The sequence below is a fragment of the Scyliorhinus canicula genome, chromosome 3, assembly GCF_902713615.1.
Source record: "Scyliorhinus canicula chromosome 3, sScyCan1.1, whole genome shotgun sequence".
NCBI lineage: Eukaryota > Metazoa > Chordata > Chondrichthyes > Carcharhiniformes > Scyliorhinidae > Scyliorhinus > Scyliorhinus canicula.
The window spans coordinates 28,737,449-28,759,193 of NC_052148.1; the positions used below are offsets into that span (position 1 = coordinate 28,737,449).

The 21,745-nt window shown below is 48.6% G+C and overlaps 1 protein-coding gene across 3 annotated transcripts in view; it reads right to left on the reverse strand.

Moving 5' to 3' along the window:
• The window catches only part of ctnna2 (catenin (cadherin-associated protein), alpha 2), a 1,599,328-nt gene that overhangs the window by 61,480 nt on the left and 1,516,103 nt on the right, over positions 1-21,745 (reverse strand). The window lies entirely within an intron of this gene.

The following is a 21,745-nucleotide window of genomic DNA, read 5'->3' on the forward strand; positions in this document are numbered from 1 at the left end:
CCTACCTAACTTGGTATCATCTGCAAACTCTGAGATGCTACATTTTGTTCCCTCGTCCAAATCATTAATATATATGGTGAATAGCTGGGGTCCCAGCACCGATCCCTGTGGCACCCCATTTGTTACTGCTGCCAATTTGAAAAGGACCCATTAATCCCTGCTCTTTGTTTCCTCTCTGCCAACCAGTTTCCTATCCACCTCAATACATTTCCCCCAATCCCATGCGCTTTCATTTTGCACAATAATCTCTTACGAGGACTTTGTCAAACACCTTCTGAAAGTCCAAATATATCAAATTGACTGGCTCCCCCTTGTCAACTGTACTGGTTACATAGATAGTACATAGAACAGTACAGCACAGTACAGGCCCTTCAGCCCACGATGCTGTGGCGCCCATTTATCCTAATCTAAGATCAACCTAATTTACACCCCTTCAATTTACTGCTGTCCATGTGCCTGTCTAAGAGTCGCTTAAATATCCCTAATGACTCTGACTCCACCACCTCCACTGGCAGTGCATTCCACACACCCACCACTCTCTGTGTAAAGAACCTACCTCTGACATCTCCCCCATACCTTTCTCTAATCACCTTAAAATTATGTCCCCTCGTGACAGCCATTTCCACCCTGGGGAAAAATTTCTGATTGTCCAGTCTATCAATGCCTTTCATCACCTTGTACACCTGTATGAAGTCACCTCTCTGCTTCGCTCCAGTGAGAAAAGCCCTAGCTCCCTCATAAGTCATGCCCTCCAGTCCAAGCAGCATCCTGGTAAATCTCCTCTGTACCCTCTCCAAAGCATCCACATCCTTCCTATAATGAGGCGACCAGAACTGGACACAATATTCCAAGTGTGGTCTAACCAGCAAAACCTCGCCGCTCTTAAACTCAATCCCCTGTAAATGAAAGCCTTTAGCGCAGGCTAAATCGCTGACTTTGAAAGCAGACCAAGGCAGGCCAGCAACACGGTTCAATTCCCGTACCAGCCTCCCGAACAGGTGCCGGAATGTGGCGACTCGGGGCTCTTCACAGTAACTTCATTTGAAGCCTACTTGTGACAATAAGCGATTTTCATTTCATTTCAACACACCAGACGTCTTCTTAACAACCCTATCAACCTGGGTGGAAACTTTGAGGGATTTATGTATGTGCACCCCAAGATCCCTCTGTTCCTCCACACTTCCAAGAATCCTGCCTTTAACCCTGTATTCAGCATTGAAATTCGACTTCCCAAAATGTATCAGTTCACATCTTCAAAGAATTCCAACAGATTTGCCAAGCATGATTTTCCCTTCATAAATCCATGCTGACTCTGACTGATACAGCCACTGCTTTCCAAATGTTCCGCTATAAAGTCCTTGATAATGTATTCAAGAATTTTCCCCACTACCGGCTTACTGGTCTATAATTCCCTGCTTTCTCTCTATCTCCCTTTTTGAATATTGGAGTGATGTGAGCCACCCTCCAATCTGCAGGGACTGTTCCAGAGTCTACAGAATCCCGGAAGATGACCACCAATGCATCCACTATTTCCAGAGCCACCTCCTTATGCACTCTGGGATGCAGATTCTCAGGCACTGGGGATTTATCCACCTTCAATCCCATCAATTTTCCCAGCACCATTTCTCCACTAATGTTGATCTCCCTCATTTCATCCCTCTCACACAACCTTTCATTCTCCAACATTTCTGGTATCTGATTTGTGTCCTCTTTTGTGAAGACAGAATCAAAGTATGTATTCAATTATTCAGCCATTTCATTGTCCCTTATTATGCATTCTCCTGTTTCTGTCTGTAGGGGGCCTACATTTGTGTTTACCAATCTCTTTCTCTTCACATATCTATAGAAACTCTTAGTGTCAATCTTTATGTTCCCTGCAATCTTCCTTTCGTACTGTACTTTCCTCTTCTTAATCAATCCCTTGGTCCTTCTTTGCTGAATTTTAAACTGCTCCCAATCCTCAGACCTATTTCTTTTTGGCCAATCGGTATGCTTCTTCCTTGTATCAGATACTATTTCTAATTTCCTTTGTAAGCCATGGATTGGCCCTCTTACCCATTTTGCTTTTGTGCCAGACAGGAATGAACAGTTGCTGTAGTTCCCCCATGCGTTCCTTGAATGTTTGCCATTGCCTATCCCCTGTCATCCCTTTAAGTAACTCAGGATTATACCATGGGCGCGATTTATGGCCACGCTGCACCTGAAAAGCAGCTCGAAGCAGCGCAGCGTGGCCGATAGAAGCTGGGAGACCCCGCTCCCAGGATCTATCCAACTCGCAATGCCTCACGCAATCCAACCTGATCTCATGAGATGTTGCAATTTAAATCCCACCCATTGTGAGCAGGATCACTTTTGGGAAAATCTGCATATTAAAGCGAGACAGCTAGTCTCACATTGATATGGAGTTTCCCAAGGTGCCCGAGACATTGGGATCTATCCCCTTTGCCTGGGAGACCTTGGGCGAGCGCTGTTCAGTACTGGTCTCCACAAACGGGAACCAGATGGAACGGCACTCATGGGGGTCTCCCAGGGGATCGGAGGCCCCCAGGTGAATGCCCTTTGGAAAGAGTGGGACTCTGGCACTGCTGGTGCCACCTGGGTACCCTGGCAGTGCTAGCCTGGCACTACCAGTTGGAAGTGGCAGTCCCAGGTTGCCAGGTTGGTGCAGCCAAGCTGCCAAGCTGGCATTTTGTGTGCGCTGGCAATTGGACTAGGGTGGCATGTGTGGGTGTTGGGGGGGGGGGTTGCAGGGACCCTCCAATAGTGTATTGGGGCTTTGGGAGTGTCAGGGGTCAGAAAGAAAACGGACTATGTGCGGCCTTGGTTGTGCGTACCCCTATCTACTGTCATCTATCTAACCCTATCTAACCCAAGTGGTGTTTTATATCCTCGTGTTTCTCGGTGCTCGCTATAGGTCTTTGTTCCCTTTTAGTAAAATCGTGCCCCATGGATCCATGAGTTTGGTAGAGATGAGCTATCCAGCATTCTAAATTCCTCTCTTCCAGCTGTATAGATGCCAGGTTAGGACAGAATTCTGCTGGCACTGAGTTACACATAAAACATTAACCTGTCTGCTCTCACCACAGTCACGAAATGTCCTGCTGAGCAGTTCCAACATTTTCTGCTATTGGTTTAGAGCTCTGAGTTTGAATTTATTTTCGTAATATTCAGTATTCTTTACTCCCTATAGTATAATTGCCTGCCAGTACTTGCTGCATGAACTCACATATAAGATACTTAAGTATGTAACGTAACATAAGCGAAGTACTGCCAGCCCCCATGCAATTGGTGAGCCAATGCAACAATAACTTGCCTGTCTTGTCAGTCAGAAGTATTACAGTCAGAAGTAGTGAAAACTGGAGGGAAAAGGAACCAGCTCCCAGTACCAGTCTTTGTAACTTGTTTACATAATAGTATGGACACCCCTTCAACACAATTCATTGTTTGTGATGTTCCTGTGGGACCAGGTAAAGTGTAGGAGAACTCCAAGTCTTATAATTTTTTGTAACACAATAAGAACAAATGTTCACTGTCACCGTTGATGACGCCTTGGCGTCAGTGGAGTGAGCTTCATTCTGAGAGACTTCCAATTACGTCTGTTTGGGTGGAATGGACTCAAAACAGGGTCTTTATAGTCAGCTAGGTTCCCTCATACATTTCCTCTTGAGGCACCAGAGAGCAAAACGCAACAGGAGATAGAGACTGACAGGTCTGTCAACTACCCGGTGTCAGACGGCAGGAAAGAGCTTTAAATGAGCAGGAATAAGAGAAACTGATCAGCAGCACTCGCTAAGTGCAGGATGGGGAGAACTGGACTGAATCAGACGAAGCAACGCGATTAAATTAATGGATGTTTTGTTGCTATGGGAGCTGGTTTTCAGTCTGAGTGAGGCAGCAGCAAAAACCATAACAAAACCAGATCACTGACTTGCCACCAGAGGCCTCTGTCTTGCAATTTTCAGGAAGGCCTGGATTTAGGCAGCTCATGCTCCTGCCTAAACTCCTGGTGGCATAATTAATAATGATAATAAGCATCTTACAACATGAAATGAAATGAAATGAAAATCGCTTATTGTCACGAGTACTCTTCAATGAAGTTACTGTGAAAAGCCCCTAGTCGCCACATTCCGGCGCCTGTTCGGGGAGGCTGGTACGGGAATTGAACCGTGCTGCTGGCCTGCCTTAAAAGCCAGCAATTTAGCCCAGTGTGCTAAACCAGCCCCTAAAGCCCCTAGTCGCCACATGCTGGCGCCTGTTCGGGGAGGCTGGTACGGGAATTGAACTGTGCTGCTGGCCTGCCTTGGTCTGCTTTCGAAGCCAGCGATTTAGCCCAGTGTGCTAAACCAGCCCCAACATTGTTAGGTAGCACCATTTTCATGTCAATCAACACTGTCGCAACTCACCCACAAACTGGTTACAGGGCAGGAAGTGACCATCTGCCGCTGGGTAAAGCTGGAAACAGTACATGATGAGTTTTCATTTGCTACCATCATGGACATTGAAACATTATAAACGGTCCTCAGTTCACCTCCTTGTAGCTTGGTGAGCTCTTTACATGACTCATCAGGTTCAATCTGCTGTGCCGTTCATTAACCCATCCCCATAACGTTTTCACCCTCTCCTTTTACATTGCCCTCCACTGGTCTGGGACTGAACCAGACTGTTTAAAACCTTGGTATTGTATTTGACCACAAGATGAATCTTCACCCGTACCTTTGCTGAGACCAAGACCGCCTACTTCTATTTACATAACATTGCCCCACTCTGTGTGGTAGTCACCACTGTTGTATATATCAAATACATGAGATGTAATACGGTAAGGCTCCTATATGACAGGTATGGGGGTAGATCCCTGCCTGCTGGCTCCGCCTAGTAGGCGGAGTATAAATGTGTGTGCTCACCGAGCTGCAGCCATTTCGGCAGCAGCTGCAGGAGGCTACACATCTCTGCGTAATAAAGCCTGGATTACACTCTACTCTCGTCTCGTCGTAATTGATAGTGCATCAATTTATTAAGCAGAGATTTTACAACGATGAACCTCCGCATCAAGCCAGATCGCCTGCAGCTGCACCCTCAAGCAGACAATGCCAAGTCGGCCTTTGCCCACTGGCTAGCTTGCTTTGAAGCCTACATCGGATCTGCGACAGAACCACCCACAGAGGCACAGAAACTCCAGATCCTGTGTACAGGGCTGAGCTCCGATATCTTTCCCCTCATCCGGGACGCGCCCACCTATGCTGAGGCCATGGTACTACTGAAAGAGAACTACACTAAGCAGGCCAACAAACTCTACGCCAGGCACCTCCTGTCCATGCGGCATCAACTCCCCGGTGAGTCTTTGGAAGATTTCTGGTGTGCCCTGCACACTCTGGCGAGGGAGTGCGATTGCCAGGCCGTTTCGGCTGTTGAATATTCCAAACTCCTAATCAGGGACTCCTTTGTTACGGGCATAGGGTCGGCGTACATTCGCCAGCGCCTCTTAGGAGGGGCTACCCTCGACCAAGAAACTCGCGAACTCACTAACGGTCGCCTCCCGTAATGTACAAGCGTACACCCCCGACCGCATGGCGCCCCTGTCCTGGACATCGTGGACCCCACCAGCGAACACCCCATCGTTCACCCCGCCAGCGACCGCCCCCAGCCAAACCCAGGCTTGCGCTGCGCGGAAGCCAGCCAACCCCAGGGAATCCAAGTGCTACTTCTGCGGACAGACATTGCACTCCCGGCAGCAATGCCCAGCGCGAGCGCACTTTGCAAGGCCTGCAGGAAGAAAGGACATTTCACTGTGGTGTGCCAGGCCCGGTCGATTGCCACTGTAACCAGGCCCATTGTTCCTGCATCCCCCACGTGGGACCCGTGGGCGCCACCATCTTCACCCCCGCAACCCATGTGCGGCCCGTGGACGCTGCCACCTTGCTTGCCTTAGGACACATGCGGCCCGTGGGCGCCGCCATCTTCCCCCCCATCCTTGCCTCAGGACCCCTGCTCGTCGCGCACCTCATCGGGCCGCTCATCGCCTGCAACCGCCGCCAACCAGCCAGGGGCCTTCCAACACCAGCTACAGCTCGTCTCCATCACGATCGACCAGTGCACAACTTCGCAACCGCATCGACGACGGTAAAGGTGGATGGGCACAGGACATCATGTCTTCTTGACTCCGGGAGCACAGAGAGCTTCATCCACCCCGATACAGTAAGGCGCTGCTCCCTCGCGGTACCCCCCATCACACAACAAATCCCCCTGGCCTCCGGATCCCACTCCATACTGCACCGCCACCCTCACCATCCAGGGCGTAGAGTTCAGTCGCTTTGACTCCACGTCCTCCCCAACCTCTGCGCTGCCTTGCTACTCGGCCTGGACTTCCAGTGCAACCTCCAAAGTCTAACTGTGAAATTCGGCGGACCCCAACCTCCCCTTACTGTATGCGGCCTCACGATCTTAAGGTCTACCTGCCTTCTCTGTTCGCAAACCTCAACCCGGATTGCAAACCCGTCGCCACCAGGAGCAGGCGGTACAGTGCACAGGACAGGACCTTCATCAGGTCTGAGTTCCAGCGGCTGCTGCAGGAAAGTATTATCGAGGCCAGCAACAGCCCCTGGAGAGCCCAAATGGTAGTTGTGAAAACTGTGGAGAAACACAGGATGGTCGTTGACGATCAATCAGTACACGCAGCTCGACGCGTACCCCCTCCCACGCATCTCTGATATGGTCAATCAGATTGCACAGTACTGGGTCTTCTCGACAGTGGACCTGAAATCTGTCTATCACCAGCTCTCCATTCGCAAGGCAGACCGCCCGTACACTGCGTTTGAAGCGGACGGCCGCCTTCACCACTTCCTTAGGGTTCCCTTCGGCGTCACTAATGGGGTTTCGGTCTTCCAACGGGAGATGGACCAAATGGTTTACCAGTACGGACTGCGGGCCACCTTCCCGTACCTGGATAATGTCACCATCTGCGGCCATGACCAGCAGGACCACAACACTAACCTTTCCAAATTCCTCCACACCGCCAAACTCCTCAACGTTACGTACAACAAGGAGAAGTGCCTGTTCAGCACCAACCGCTTAGCCATCCTTGGCTATGTGGTGCAAAATGGAGTTCTAGGGCCCGACCCCGATCGTATCCACCCCCTCATGGAATGTCCCCTCTCCCACAGCCCCAAGGCCCTTAAACGATGCCTGGGATTCTTCTCATACTATGCCCAGTGGGTCTCTAACTATGCGGACAAGGTCCGCCCGCTCATTCACTCCACTGCTTTCCCCCTGACAGCTGAGGCTCACCAGGCCTTCAACCGTATCAAGGCCGGCATCGTCAAGGCCACGATGCACGCGGTCAACAAGACGCTCCCCTTCCCAGTCGAGAGCGATGCATTAGATGCCGCTCTGGCCGCCACCTTCAACCAGGCAGATAGGCCCGTGGCATTCTTTTCACGCACCCTTCATGCCACCGATATTCGGCACTCCTCCATCGAGGAGGCCCAAGCCATCGTTGAAGCTGTGCGGCATTGGAGGCATTACCTGGCCGGCAGGAGATTCACTCTCCTCACTGACCAATGGTCGGTTGCCTTCCGGTTCAATAACACATACCAGGGCAAGATCAAAAATGATAAAATCTTGAAGTGAAGGATCGAGCTCTCCACCTACAATTGCTAGATTTTGTATCACCCCGGTAAGCTCAACGAGCCCCCCCGATGCCCTATCCCGAGGTGCATGTGCCAGCGCACAAGTGGACCAACTCCGGACCCTACACAACACTTTCTGTCACCCAGGGGTCACCCGGTTCTTTCACTTCACTAAGGCCCGCAATCTGCCCTACTCCATTGAGGAGGTCAGGTCTATCACCAGCGACTGCCAGGTCTGCGCGGAGTGCAAACCGGACTTCTACTGGCCAGACCGCACGCATCTAGTGAAGGCCCTGTGAACGCCTCAGCGTGGATTTCAAAGGGCCCCTCCCCTCCACCGACTAAAACACGTATATCCTTAACGTGGTTGACGAATACTCCAGATTCCCCTTCGCCGTCCCATGCCCCGATATGATGTCTGCCACAGTCATCAGGGTCCTCAACACCGTCTTCGCCCTGTTCAGTTTCCCCGCCTACATCCACAGCGATCGGGGATCCTCCTTTATGAGTGATGAGCTGCGCCAGTACCTGCTCAGCAAGGGCATTGCCTCGAGCAGGACGACCAGCTACAACACCCTGGGAAACGGGCAGGTGGAGCAGGAGAATGGGACGGTCTGGAAGGCCGCCCAGCTGGCCCTACGGTCCAAAAGTCTCCCAGTTTCCCGCTGCAGGAGGTCCTCCCAGACACCCTTCACTCCATCCAATCGCTACTTTGCACTGCGACTAATGCAATCCCCCATGAACGTCACCTTGCCTTCCCAAGGACGTCCACCTCCGGGGTTTTGCTCCCAACTTGGCTGGCAGCTCTAGGACCCGTTCTCCTCCGCAAGCACATGCGGCTCCACAAGGCGGACCCGTTGGTCGAGAGGGTACAGCTACTCCATGGTAACCCGCAGTACGTACGGCGTACCCCGATGGCCGCCAAGACACAGTCTCCCTCAGGGACCGGGCACCAGCAGGTTTCCCACCACCACCACCCCCCCCCCCCCTGCTCCGGCGCCACCCTTCCTCCCCCCAGCGCACCTCACCACAGCCGCCGCTCCAGGACGATCCGTCCTCCCCTTGGTCGCACCCGGGGATAAAGATGAGGTCTGCACACACCCGGAGTCACCGGCGACCAATCCGGTGTCTGCATCGCCACCAGGACTGCAGCGCTCACAACGGAGGATCAAGGCACCCAACCGGCTGAATGTGTGAACTTTCCCCAAAATATTAACCTTAAAATGCATGTAAATAGTTTTTCCACCACCCCCGTTGGACTCTTTTTAACAGGGGGTGAATGTGGTAGTCACCACTGTTTGTATGTATCACATACATGAGATGTATAACGTAAGGCTCCTGTACTACAGGTAGGTTGGGTAGATCCCTGCCTGCTGGCTCCGCCCAGTAGGCGGACTATAAATATGTGTGCTCACCGAGCTGCAGCCAGTTCGGCAGCAGCTGCAGGAGGCTACACATCTCTGCTTAATAAAACCACGATTCCACTCTACTCTCGTCTCGTCGTAATTGATAGTGCATCACCCTGCTCCTGTCCCAGTCAATGTGCTGCTGAAACCCTCAGCAGTATTTTACGTCTGGACTTGACACTTCAGTGTGCTTCTGCCGGCCTCCCATCGTCCACATTTAAGCTCATCCAAATCTTTTCTGTCTGGATCCGACACATACTTAGTCCTGTTCATCCATCACCCTCCCGTGCTCGCTGACCTCAAATTCTCATCATGGTTTTCAGATCCCTCCCTGGCCTTTCCCCAACCCGTCCACATCTCCGTGCTCCCCCATTCTCATCTCTTACACACCCCTGATTTCATCATTGTTGGTGATCATTTCTTCAGCTGCCTCAGCCCTAAGCACTAGAATTCCTGCCCCAAACCTCTTCATCTCATTTTCCTCCTTTAAGACACTCCTTAAAAGCTACCTCTTTGATCAACCTTTTGCTCATCTGCCCTAATGTGGACATACGCAGTTTAATGTGAGATTTCTTTTGATCACGTCCCTGTGAAGCACCTTGGGGCATTTTAATATGTTGAGGGCACCATACAGGCAAGTTATTGTTGCTGCAAGCTCACTCCATTCTTTGCCATGCTTATTCCCCTGCCTCCAAACAGTGCAATGTGCTGATTTCCCAATTAATTGAGCCCTTATCAATTCTTGAAGTACACCATGCACACCAAAAATGAAAATCGATAATTCTATATGGTTCGATTCCTGGCTGGGTCACTGTCTGTGTGGAGTCTGCACGTCCTCCCCGTGTGCGCGTGGGTTTCCTCCGGGTGCTCCGGTTTCCTCCCACAGTCCAAAGATGTGCGGGTTAGGTGGATTGGCCATGCTAAATTGCCCATAGTGTAAGGTTAATGGGGGGATTGTTGGGTTACGGGTATACGGGTTACGTGGGTTTAAGTGGGGTGATCATTGTTCGGCACAACATCGAGGGCCGAAGGGCCTGTTCTGTGCTGTACTGTTCTATGTTCTATGTTCTATGTTCTAAACGGCAGCCATTTCACTGGTGGTTCTGTACTTTGGGGATGGCAGCTCTTCAACCCTAATCCAGAAATGTGGTTCCGTTTATGATTATTCTGTTGTCAATTGTAATACTGCAACATGCTATGGATAGAAATTAAATGAAGAAGTTGTTTGTAGTTGAAAGAGTGCCTTAATATCTCTGAAGTGACCCAAGGGTTAATTGATAACTTGTATTTGTGTTGCGCTATAATTTTAAGTGCCATTGGCTGTGATCTCTTTTCGGGATGTCAGTCGCTTTTAATATAGCGATGACTGCAATTTCCCAACATTTAATTCACTCAGACATAAATGTATCAATCAATCTCTCCTACAGATATAATTCCGTGTTATTTCATAGTAATCAACTCGTGATTGCCGCGAGGTTTCTAAAATCAAACAGCAACGATTACGCCTGACTTTGCAGGGTAATGAAATATGCTAAACAATGGACTTCAGAGTTAGCTGGACGGCCATTTCCCAGCACCACAATGGCTCAAAATGGCGGGAATCTTATGGCAGAGACTACTTTGTTTCAATGTAAATATTAAACATTGTCTTAAGATCAAATAATAAAACAGCAGTGCTGGAAGACACAGCACACAGGCGCACAAATAAGAACTTTATCTATGAGCGCTGACGCTTCTAGCAATTGTGAATTTTAAATTAGGCTCCTTGAAAGATGCAAAATTGAGCGTTTAAGATTTCAGTACCTCCTGAATTTTTGCACAAACATTGAATGCTGCTTTCGTGCAGATGGATATGTTTGTTCAGAATGGAATGCAGCACTGTTTTCCTAACAAAGCCTTTAGTTCAACTGATAGCACAACATTGCCGATGAAATTAGAATTATTTTAGTCTCAATTCTGGCTGTAGTGTTACCTCTGTGCTCATAAGCTGGTGTCAGGAGGTTATGTCAGCAGTTGTCTCTCTCTGAACTCTGCTGCAATCAAAGTGTTTTTTTTGTGACAGCACTTAGAATCAGCAGCAATATTGTGGCGTGCACTGTGCATCACATAACCGTGAGGGTTCAAAAAGAGTAAAAGATGATAAGCTGTCTGGGAGTCATCAGAAGCACGCATGTTTAAAATATATTTTATCTAGTTTGCATGGGGGGGGGAAATATATGGGGCACGATTTTCCCAGCGCATGATCCCGCTATTCCCGCTGGAGGGCCAGAGAGGCCAAAAACGGGTTTCGCACTCGGTGCCAGGCTGAGCGCGAACACCGACCCGCTCTGCCACATGCAGACCTGGATCACTCCTCGCTGGGTGTGATCCATGTCTGCATATGTAAATGAGTCATTAAACTCATTAAAATAGGGGCAGTCCATTCGAAGGTGGAGTATCCTGGCTCTCCTCCAGCCCCACTGGCGGTCTGAGGCTGTGCAAATTAGTACTGGTCTCCAAAAATAGAAACCAGACATGATGGCCATGCGGGAGGGAGTGGGGGGCTGGGGCAGGGGTTTGGAGGACATTGGTGGGTCGGGATCAGGGTCGGTGGCACCCATGCAGTGCCAACATGGCACCCTGGCAGTGCCAACATGACACCCTGGCAGTGCCACCCTGGCACCCTGAGAGTGCCAACATGCAAGGCAGGGGTGCTGTCTTGACATTGCTGGGGTGCCTGGGGCAGTTCACGCTCATGCCAGGTTGGTGTGGGGGAGGTCACATGGGCATTTAATGATGGGGCACGGTGAGGTTGCCCCTCCAGGGTGGAGGGTTGGGGTTGTTGCCCATGTCTGTGGGGTGGGGTCACAATGTCTGTGGATGGGGTTATGTGGGACCCTCAATCTCACTTCTGAGATCTGGAAACCCTTTAAAAATGGTACCGCTGATCTCGGAAGAGCTGGTCTGTCGGCGTCTTTAGTTCCCTACTCCAGAAAAAATTCTAACTGTGGGCAGCAGGGTAGCATGGTGGTTAGCATAAATGCTTCACAGCTCCAGGGTCCCAGGTTCGATTCCCAGCTGGTTCACTGTCTGTGTGGAGTCTGCACGTCCTCCCCCTGTGTGCGTGGGTTTCCTCCGGGTGCTCCGGTTTCCTCCCACAGTCTAAAGATGTGCGGGTTAGGTGGATTGGCCATGCTAAATTGCCCGTAGTGTCCTAATAAAAGTAAGGTTAAGGGGGGGGTTGTTGGGTTACGGGTATAGGGTGGATACGTGGGTTTTAGTAGGGTGATCATGGCTCGGCACAACATTGAGGGCCGAAGGGCCTGTTCTGTGCTGTACTGTTCTATGTTCTATGATTCAGTGAGAATTTCCCCAAGCTCCAGAAAAATGACGAAGTGTGGGTGAATAGCGATCTGGATTTCGCCCAAACACCTGGCGGGAATCATCCCTTGAAACCCATCCAAATGACACTGAAGGCGTGATCTAACCGCCAGGATGTGCCCGAGCTCGCCGCATTGCAGTATGGCTGATAAAAGACAGTAGACCCCATTCCCGACATCTACCTGGCTTGCAATGCCTCACAAATCTTTTTAGCAAATCTGAATATTCGAGCAAAACAGCTAGTCTCACTCTAATGTGCAGATTCTCGAGGAATCTAAAGCTTTGGGATTCAATCTCTTTGCCTCGGAGACTTCGGGTGAGGGCCATTCAGAACTGGTCCCCACAAATGGGAACGGCATTCTTGGTGGGCTCCCAGGGGATCGGAGGCCCCAGCTACATGTCCTTGGGGCAGGGTAGTGCCCAGGCACTGCTGGTGCCACTTGGGCACCTTGGCAGTGCCAGCCTGGGTGCCAACCTGTAACAATCAGTGGCAAGTCACATTCCTGTCACACAAGTGCCAGACAATGACTATCTTCAACAAGGGAGAATGTAACCATCTCCCCTTGACATTCAATGACATTACTATTGCTGAATTCCCCACATTCTGGAGATTACCATTGAACAGAAACTTATAATAATAATCTTTATCATAATAATCTTTATTGTCACAAGTTGGCTTACATTAACTTTGCAAATAAGTTACTGTCAAAAGCCCCTAGTCGCCATATTCCGGCATCTGTTCGGGTACACAGAGGGAGAATTCAGAATGTCCAAATTATCTAACAGCACGTCTTTCAGGACTTGTGGGAGTAAACCGGAGCACCCGGAGGGAACCCACGCAGACACGGGGAGAATGTGCAGACTCCGCACAGACAGTGACCCAAGCCAGGAATCGAACCTGGGACCCTGGCGCTGTGAAGCAACAGTGCTAACCTCTGCTACCGTGCCACGTATAACCGGACTAGCAAGATAAATACTGTGGATACAAGAACAGGTCAGAGGCTGATAAACCTGTGAAGAGTAACTCATCTCCCAAAACCTATCCACCATCTGCAAGGTACAAGTCAGGTGTGTGATGGAATACATATCCCTTGCTAGGATGAGTGCAGCTTCAACAACACTCAAGAAGCTCACACCATCCAGGACAAAGCAGTTTCCTTCATCAGCACCCCAGCCACCACCTTAAGTATTCACTCCCCATACCACTGATGCACAGTGGCAGTAATGTGTACCATTTACAAGACAAACTCAAGCAACTCTCCAAGGTTCCTTTGACGCACCTTCCAAACCCATGACCACTACCATATAGTAGGACAAGGGTAGCAGAGGCATGGGAACACCTCCACCTGTAAGTTCCTTTTCAAGTCAGACGCCACCTTGACTTGGAAATATTCCTTCACTCGCTAGGTCAAAATTCTGAAGCAGCCCTGCCAACAGCATTATAGTAGAGATCAGAGCTGTGTGTTGTGCTCTGTTGAAAGCAAAAGTGAAAATAAGACTGGATCACATAACAAATCTCCCTCCGAGTGGTGCCATGCTGCAAGCTCTTAAAGGCAAATTACAACAGGTGTAGGGGGATAACAAACCGAGAGGGGGAACAATTGGAGGCTGGGACAACCTCTGATTGGGAGATCGGCTTTTGAGAGGGGGAGATCTGGTCCTGTTGGAGGAGGAGGTGGGGGGGGGGGGGGGGGTGGGGAGCGGGGCTAGGGCCTGCTGGGTCGATGGAATTGGGACATAGTTGAGGCATGGAGATCAAGTCTGGTGGGGGAGTGGGGCCAGAAACCTCAGAGGAAAGCTAGCTGGAGAGGAGTGTGGTGGCAGGGATGTGCCTGTTTACAAAGGCTCCTCCACCAGGCACCTGGATCCAGAAGGTAGGTGTGATGGAATTTATCTCCTGAACACACCAAGTGCTCATCTTGCATATCAGTCATTCGCTGTTCCAATGCACTTTTATAGGGGAAAATAAAGAAACATAACCAACATCTTAGAAAATAAGAAACTGCATGATGGAGAAGAGCAAAGGGTTAAGGAATATAGGTGAAGATATTGAACACAATTTCAGGTCAGAAAAGACAGCTACAAAGTGCAAACAAAGCACAGGGATTTATTTCTCGGGGTATAGAATTCAAAAGTGGTAAAGTTATGTTTGACCCATATAGAGCACAATTCAGGTCTCCACACAATATAAATGACATCGAAGCGCTGGATTAAGCAAAAGACTTATAAGGAAGACACCAGAAGTGAGAGATTAAAGCTATCGAGAGAGATTGAACAGGTTCAGACATCTCTCTGCAGCAAAATGACTTAGAGGAGAACTGATAGTTTTTTTAAAAACGATAAATGGGTTGTACAGGGTTCAGATGGAGAGAATGGGCATTTTCTTCCTGACGTGGGCATTTTTCAGCTTCTGGGGCCGCTTTCCTGTCCTTACCCCATTCAAATTTTCAGAAGTCAGGCTATTGACAATTCACGTCTGAGATGGCGTCCAGTTAGGACCTGTGGGGGCGGGAGGTCAATTCCGCCCATCTCATTGCAAGACTGGGTGGCAGGCTTCACTATATTTCAGGGAGAATGCTAATTAGGGGAATGCAACAGGAGTTCAGTCTGATGGAACCGACTAACTGGCCTCCAGCACTAATCAGAGATGTCCATCTCCAGGAGCCTCCCACCCATGTAGTGGCAAGCCTCTGCCAATGGAAGCTTCAGCTTTGCCATGGTTTATTGTTTAAGGATAGAAAGCCTCATGCCACTTCAACCTTTCACTGGGCTAGCCACCTACTCTGAGCTGCTAAGAGGCTGATGCGACTTTGGGCCCACCCGACGCTGGGAATATTGTAATATTGATGGAATATTGCAATTAAATGCCTTAATCGGCATGGTAGCACAGTGGTTAGCACTGTTGCTTCACAGCGCCAGGAACCTGGAATTCCCAGATTGGGTCACCAACTATGCAGGGTCTGCATGTTCTCCCTGTGTCTGCATGGGATTCCTCCGCGTGCTCGTTTCCTCCCACAAGTCCCGAAAGACGTGCTGTTCGGTGAATTGGATATTCTCAATTCTCCCTCAGTGTACCCGAACAGGCACCGGAGTGTGGCGACTAGGGGATTTTCACAGTAACTTCATTGCAGTGTTAACGTAAGCCTACCTGTGACAGTAAGAACGATTATTATTATTAATCGTCCACCTCAAATTGGTTACTGCTGCTGCGGACAGTCTGCTCAGCCCTGTCCTGACGGAAACCGGCCCAACACATTATTCTTTCATTTTGCTTGCTTCCTCCTCCCAAAGACCTGGTAAGATGACAATAATAATCGCTTATTGTCACATGTAGGCTTCAAGCAAGTTACTGTGAAAAGCCCCTAGTCGCCACATTCCGGCGTCTGTTCAGGGAGGCCGGCATGGGAATTGAACCCGTGCTGCTGGTCTTGTTCTGCATTACAAGCCAGCTGTTTCGCCCACTGTGCTAAGACCAGATCGTGCCATGTTTCCATTTGTGGGAGAATCCAAAACCATAGATCATAAATACAAGGTAGTTACTAATAAATCCAATGGGGGAAATAAGGAGAATTCTTTTTACCCGGGAGTTAGAATGTGAAACTGACTCCCACAGCTTGGAAGCTGACAGGAGGTAACTCAATGAACGTATGAGAGAAAAGATGAGAGAAAGACATGCTGAAAAGCTGAGATGAGCATGTGAATGGGAGGACACACTAGATGAGTATAAACACGAGCGTAGACTACGCTGATGCAAAATACTGCAGATGCCCAAATTCTGAAATAAGCACAAAAAAAGCTGTCGGAACTCAGCAGATGCTTTTTGTTGCTTTTGTTCTTAAACCAACACAGACTGGTTGGGCCAAATGGCCTGGTCCTGTGCTGTACATTCCATGTAATTCTAAAGTTACAATGAGGGCAGCACGGTAGCATTGTGGATAGCTTCACAGCTCCAGGATCCCAGGTTCCCAGGTTCGATTCCAGCTTGGTTCACTGTCTGTGCGGAGTCTGCACATCCTCCCCGTGTGTGCGTGGGTTTCTTCCGGGTGCTCCGGTTTCCTCCCACAGTCCAAAGATGTGCAGGTTAGGTGGATTGGCCATGATAAATTGACCTTAGTGTCCAAAATTGCCCTTAGTGTTGGGTGGGGTTACTGGGTTATGGGGATAGGGCGGAATTGTTGACCTTGGGTAGGGTGCTCTTTCCAAGAGCCGGTGCAGACTCAATGGGCTGAATGGCCTCCTTCTGCACTATAAATTCTATGATCTAGAAGGCACACTCGTATCTGGCGTTAGGACATGTCTAAGATTTAATCAGGTAGCACGCAATATAAGTTTAATAAATAGAATTACGGGTGGTTGAGAGTTGAGTAATAACGTTGTACTTTACTCCAGGGATTCCATGGCATCATAGGACATGAAAGCAAAACTTTAGTAATTTATAGATGTCTTATAAAGCCCGAGAGTAAATTGCAGCCTTAGATTTGCTTCCCACCATCTCAAATGCTTTTATTGCTGTACGCGTTTCAATAAAATGAAAACAATGGCAATGAAGAGCTGAGCTGAAATTACATTGACCAAAGATTAAGGGAGGCTTTTGGGATGTTGACAAAAAAATGTCGCTTCATTCAAAAGACACTATAGTACAGAAACTTTCACAGTTTCAAAATGAGAATTCGAAATAAGTGATTTAATTTGTAATGTTATGGTTGGTACATTTCTTTACAGCAGTTGTGACATTTTAAACTAAGAAATGCATCACGTAATTCATTAGTTTCCATTACAGAACAATTCTCATCTAGTAATCTGTGATTCGTTCAAGGCGGGGGATCCATTCCTTGGCGACAAGCTTTCTTAGTGGGATTGCTGGAAAAATACGATTATGTTGGCCAATTCCTAAAGAATCAAGCACTGTCAAGCACTCTGAACAAACACAATAGCTTGTCTTCTATCTGCCCATGTTTCGTTTATTTCTAAAAAGCTCCTGTGAAACCCCTTCGGGTGTATGTAAGTCATTGTTGCTATTGTCTATTTATTAACAAACATCGACACATATCATAATCATGCATACTGCAAGAGGTTGGAGATAAGACAATGAGGTTTTGTTGTACTCATTCACCAGACGTAGACGTCACTGGTTAGACCACGATTTACCATCCATTCCTAATTTCCCTTGAGAAGGTGGTGGTGATTTGCCTTCTTGAACTTCTACAGTTCATGTGGTGTTGTTACACTCACAGTGCTGTTCGGGAGGGAGTTCCAGGATTTTGACCCAGCGGCAGTGAAGGAATAGCAACTTATTTCCAAGTTGATAACCATAATTTGTATAAGTGATAGGGCAATTAGTTTTAGCTTGCTTGTGGGTAATCTTAATGTGCATTTTCACTTGCACATTCCCAACAGGGTGTCTTGCTCACCTGGAGCACATAATAGCAAATTGCACATAATGGGAAATTGCACATAATGGGAAATTGCACATACTGGGAAATTACACACATGCGGCTCATGAAATGCACGGGTGCAAATCATGGACTGTGTTTTTTAAATTCTTTCATGGAATGTGAGCACCATTGGCAAGGCCAGCATTTGTTGTTCATCCATTATTGCCCTTGTGAAAATGCTGGTAAACCACTTTCTTGAACTGCTGCAGATGGTCTGCAGGTGCTGCTCAGAAGGGGGCTTCAGATTTTTGACCCAGCGGCAGTAAGGGAACTAGTTTCAAGTCAGGATGGTGTGTGGCTTGGAGGGGGAACTTAAAGGTGGTGCTGTTGCAATGTTTCTGCTGCCCTTGTCCTTCTAGCTGGTAGTGGTCACAAATTTGGAAGGTGCTGTTGAAGGAACCTGGGTGAGTTGTTGCAGTGCATCTTGTAGATGGTGCACACTGCGGCTACTATTTCTCGGTGATGGAGAGAATAATATTTAAGGAGATGGATGACACGCAGATCAAATAGGCTGCTTGTCCTGGACGATGTTGAGCTTCTTGAATGTTGTTGGAGCTACGTCCATCCAGGCAAGTGGAGAATATTCCATCAAATTCTTCATTTGTGCCTTGCAGATGGTGCAAGGGAAATCAGGGAAAAGTCAGGGGGTGAAGTCTAGGAGGTGAAGCCTGATCTGCTTTTGTAGCCACTGTTTAGATATGGTCAGTCTGATCAGTTTCTGATCGATGGTAACCCCCAGGCTGTTGATAATGGTGGATTCAGCAATGGTAAAGGCGTTGAATGTCAAGTGGAGATGGTTATATTCTCTCTTGTTGGGGGATGATCATCACTGGTACTTGTGTGGCGAGACTGTAACTTTCCACTTTATCTGCCCAGGGCAGAATGCTGTCTGGGTCTTGCTGCATATGGACATGGATTTCTTCAGTAATCCAAGGAGTTGTGCATGATACTGAACATGTACAACCAGCAACAAATATCCACTCTTGTGACCTTGTGATGGAGAGAAGGTCATTGATGAAGCTGCTGAAGATGGTTGGGCCTTGGGCATCACCCTGAGGAACTCCTACAGCTACGTCCTGGGGCTGAGATGATTGGCTTCCAACAACTACACCAATCTTCCTTTGTTTTTCCCTGATTCCCATTGACTCCAGTTTTTCTGGGCATCCATCATGCCATTCACGGTCATATGCTGTCTTGATGTCAAGGGCAGTCACGCTCACCTCACCTCTTGAGTTCAGCTCTTTTGCCCAGATTTGGATCAAGGCTACAACGAGATCTGGGGTTGAGTGGCTATGGAGGAGCTAAAACTGAACATCAGTGAGCATGCTTGCTGTATAAACGCTGCTTGATAGCATACTCGACAACACCTTCCATCACTTTGCTGATGATTGAGGCCGCAGATTATGAATAGGACATTGTTGAATATAATTGCTCCACATTGACAAACCTCTACCAAATAATACATATGCCACCCAAAAAGCAATTCAATAAAATGAAGCTTTGTGTCAGGCTTTTATATTTCAGGTCACACTTTCAGAACTGTGAATTTAAATAAAATGATATTTAATATTCACAAAACTTTGATCTTTATTAGCTGCTATATATCAGCTTTCAATGTTATCTCAATAAATTTTTGATTGTAAAAAGTAACTAGATTTCGTATCAGCTAATGAGATGGTTCTACAAGATGCAGTACAGCAACTCACCAAGGCTCATAGAATCATAAAATTTACAGTGCAGAAGGCTGCCATTTGGCCCATTGAGTCTGCACCTGCCCTTGGAAAGAGCACTCTACTTAAGCCCACACCTCCACCCTAGCCCCATAACCCAGTAACGCCACCTAACCTTTTTTTGGACACTAAGTGCAATTTAGCTTTGCCAATCCACCTAACCTGCACAGCACCTTCTGAACCCGTGACCTCTACTTTGTAGAATTGCAAGGATAGCAGTTGCATGGTAACATAGTCCCTGGCACCTCCCCTCCAAGCCACACACAGCCTGAGTTGAAATTATTTTGCTGTTCCTTCACTATCGCCTGGGAAAAACACTGCAACTCCCACTGGGTGTTCCCACAACAAATGGACTGCAATGGTTCAAGAAGGGAGCGCACCACCACCTTCTCAAGGGCCATTAAGGATGGACAATAAATGCTATCCTAGCCAGAAAACCCCATATCCATTGGATGAATAAAAAAAAGATGGAAGCCTAAATTGTGACTAATTATAGGGCAGACGCAGTGCAATTTCCCCAGCAGAACTGAATGCTATTTTTCCCTGCATGAGTATGGTTCAAATTTAGGATAGGGCCATCAGTACGTATAATGATACCCTTACAATGGCAAATATAAAATCATTGGCAGAATTCTGCAATAATGGAGCTATGTCCCCATGCCGACGGGAAAACCAGCTCCAACCACTCTGGCGTCAACAGCACCCGAAAGTGAGGAATTCTCCAATTTCTCGGGGTCTAGGCTGACGCCGGAATGGTTGACGCCGCTCCAGCTGGCATGCTCGGAACGGCCAGCGTGATCTCGCGCATGCCGGCATTCCGCATGTGCGGAACGGCTGGTGTAATCCCGCGCATGCGCGCACCGGCCGGCATATTTCTGCGCATGCGTGGGGGTTCCCTTCTCTGTGCCAGCCCCCGGGCAATATGGTGAAGCCCTACAGGGGCCTGGCGTGGCTGAAAGAAGGCCCCCCATAGAACTAGCCCACCCGCAGATCGGTAGGCCCCGATCGCGGGCCAGGCCACCGTGCCCCCCCCGGGGTCGGGACCCCCCCCCAGGACAACCCCCGCACACTTGCCTGCTCTTTTATTACGCTCCTGTATTATCTTTTATTACACTTCTCTGTGTGTTTTGATATACTGCGGAGTGTAATATGTGTTACTCAAACCTTGGTGGATGATGAGGTTTTCTGAATCTCGATGAAGAAGACTCAAACTCGTCCAGTAGTACCTAAAGGTTTATTGAGTAACTATAACAATAATTGCGTGATATTAGTGATAAGGTTAACAAGATCTAACTACAGTAACTATGCGTAACTACACGAATCATCTGTGATAATCTGATACTCCTGTCCTGGTCACAGTACATCCAAAAGAGAGCGAGAGAGAGACGCAATTTGGTTTCTTTTATACCCCTGTTGGTCCAGCCCTCTAGTGATCATCTGGTGCTACTGATTACACATTAACCCCTTATGTACATGCACATACAGAGATCACTACACCTGCCAGGTCCCGCCGTGCAGGAGGTGAGTAATTCACTTTATGGTCACTTGGCCCTTCGGGGCCCGGAGAATCGCCAGGGGGACCCGTCGAGGCGGGAATCCCGCTGGCCCCTGAAAAACGGCACCGGAGAATAGGTCCGCCAGCATCGGGGCAACGGAACAGGATTCGCGCCTCCCCCTGGGGATTCTACTACCCTGCCCATGTGTACTGAATAACAAAAGTGAAAATATTATATTACCTCCTGGAAGCTGAATATCGTCAACCATCTCAAGGGTAATGCTGTGAACGCATCCATTTCAAAAGGTAAGGATTGCTGAATCAAGCTATAACCTGGTCTTGAGATATGGACCCCTTGACTTGTGGGACCAGGGCCCCAGTGCAAGCACTTGTAGAGGTAGCAGTGGCACAGACATGCTGCATCCTCTGTGGTCAACCTATGGGGAAACAAGCGGCTTGATCCAACAAGTGGCTTCACCCAATAAGTGGCTTCACCCAACAAGTGGCTTCAAATGCTGCAGTGAGGGGTGTGCCTAGGACATGAATGGCCAGGAAGTCGTCAATCCAGACCACCTGTAATATGATCCATTCCTCTTCAGAATCACTTACTCCGTTATGGCCACCAATTAGAGATGGTAAAATTACTACAATTGGGTTCTGGAAAGGTACATAAAAATGATAGAGTTGGCATTACTGA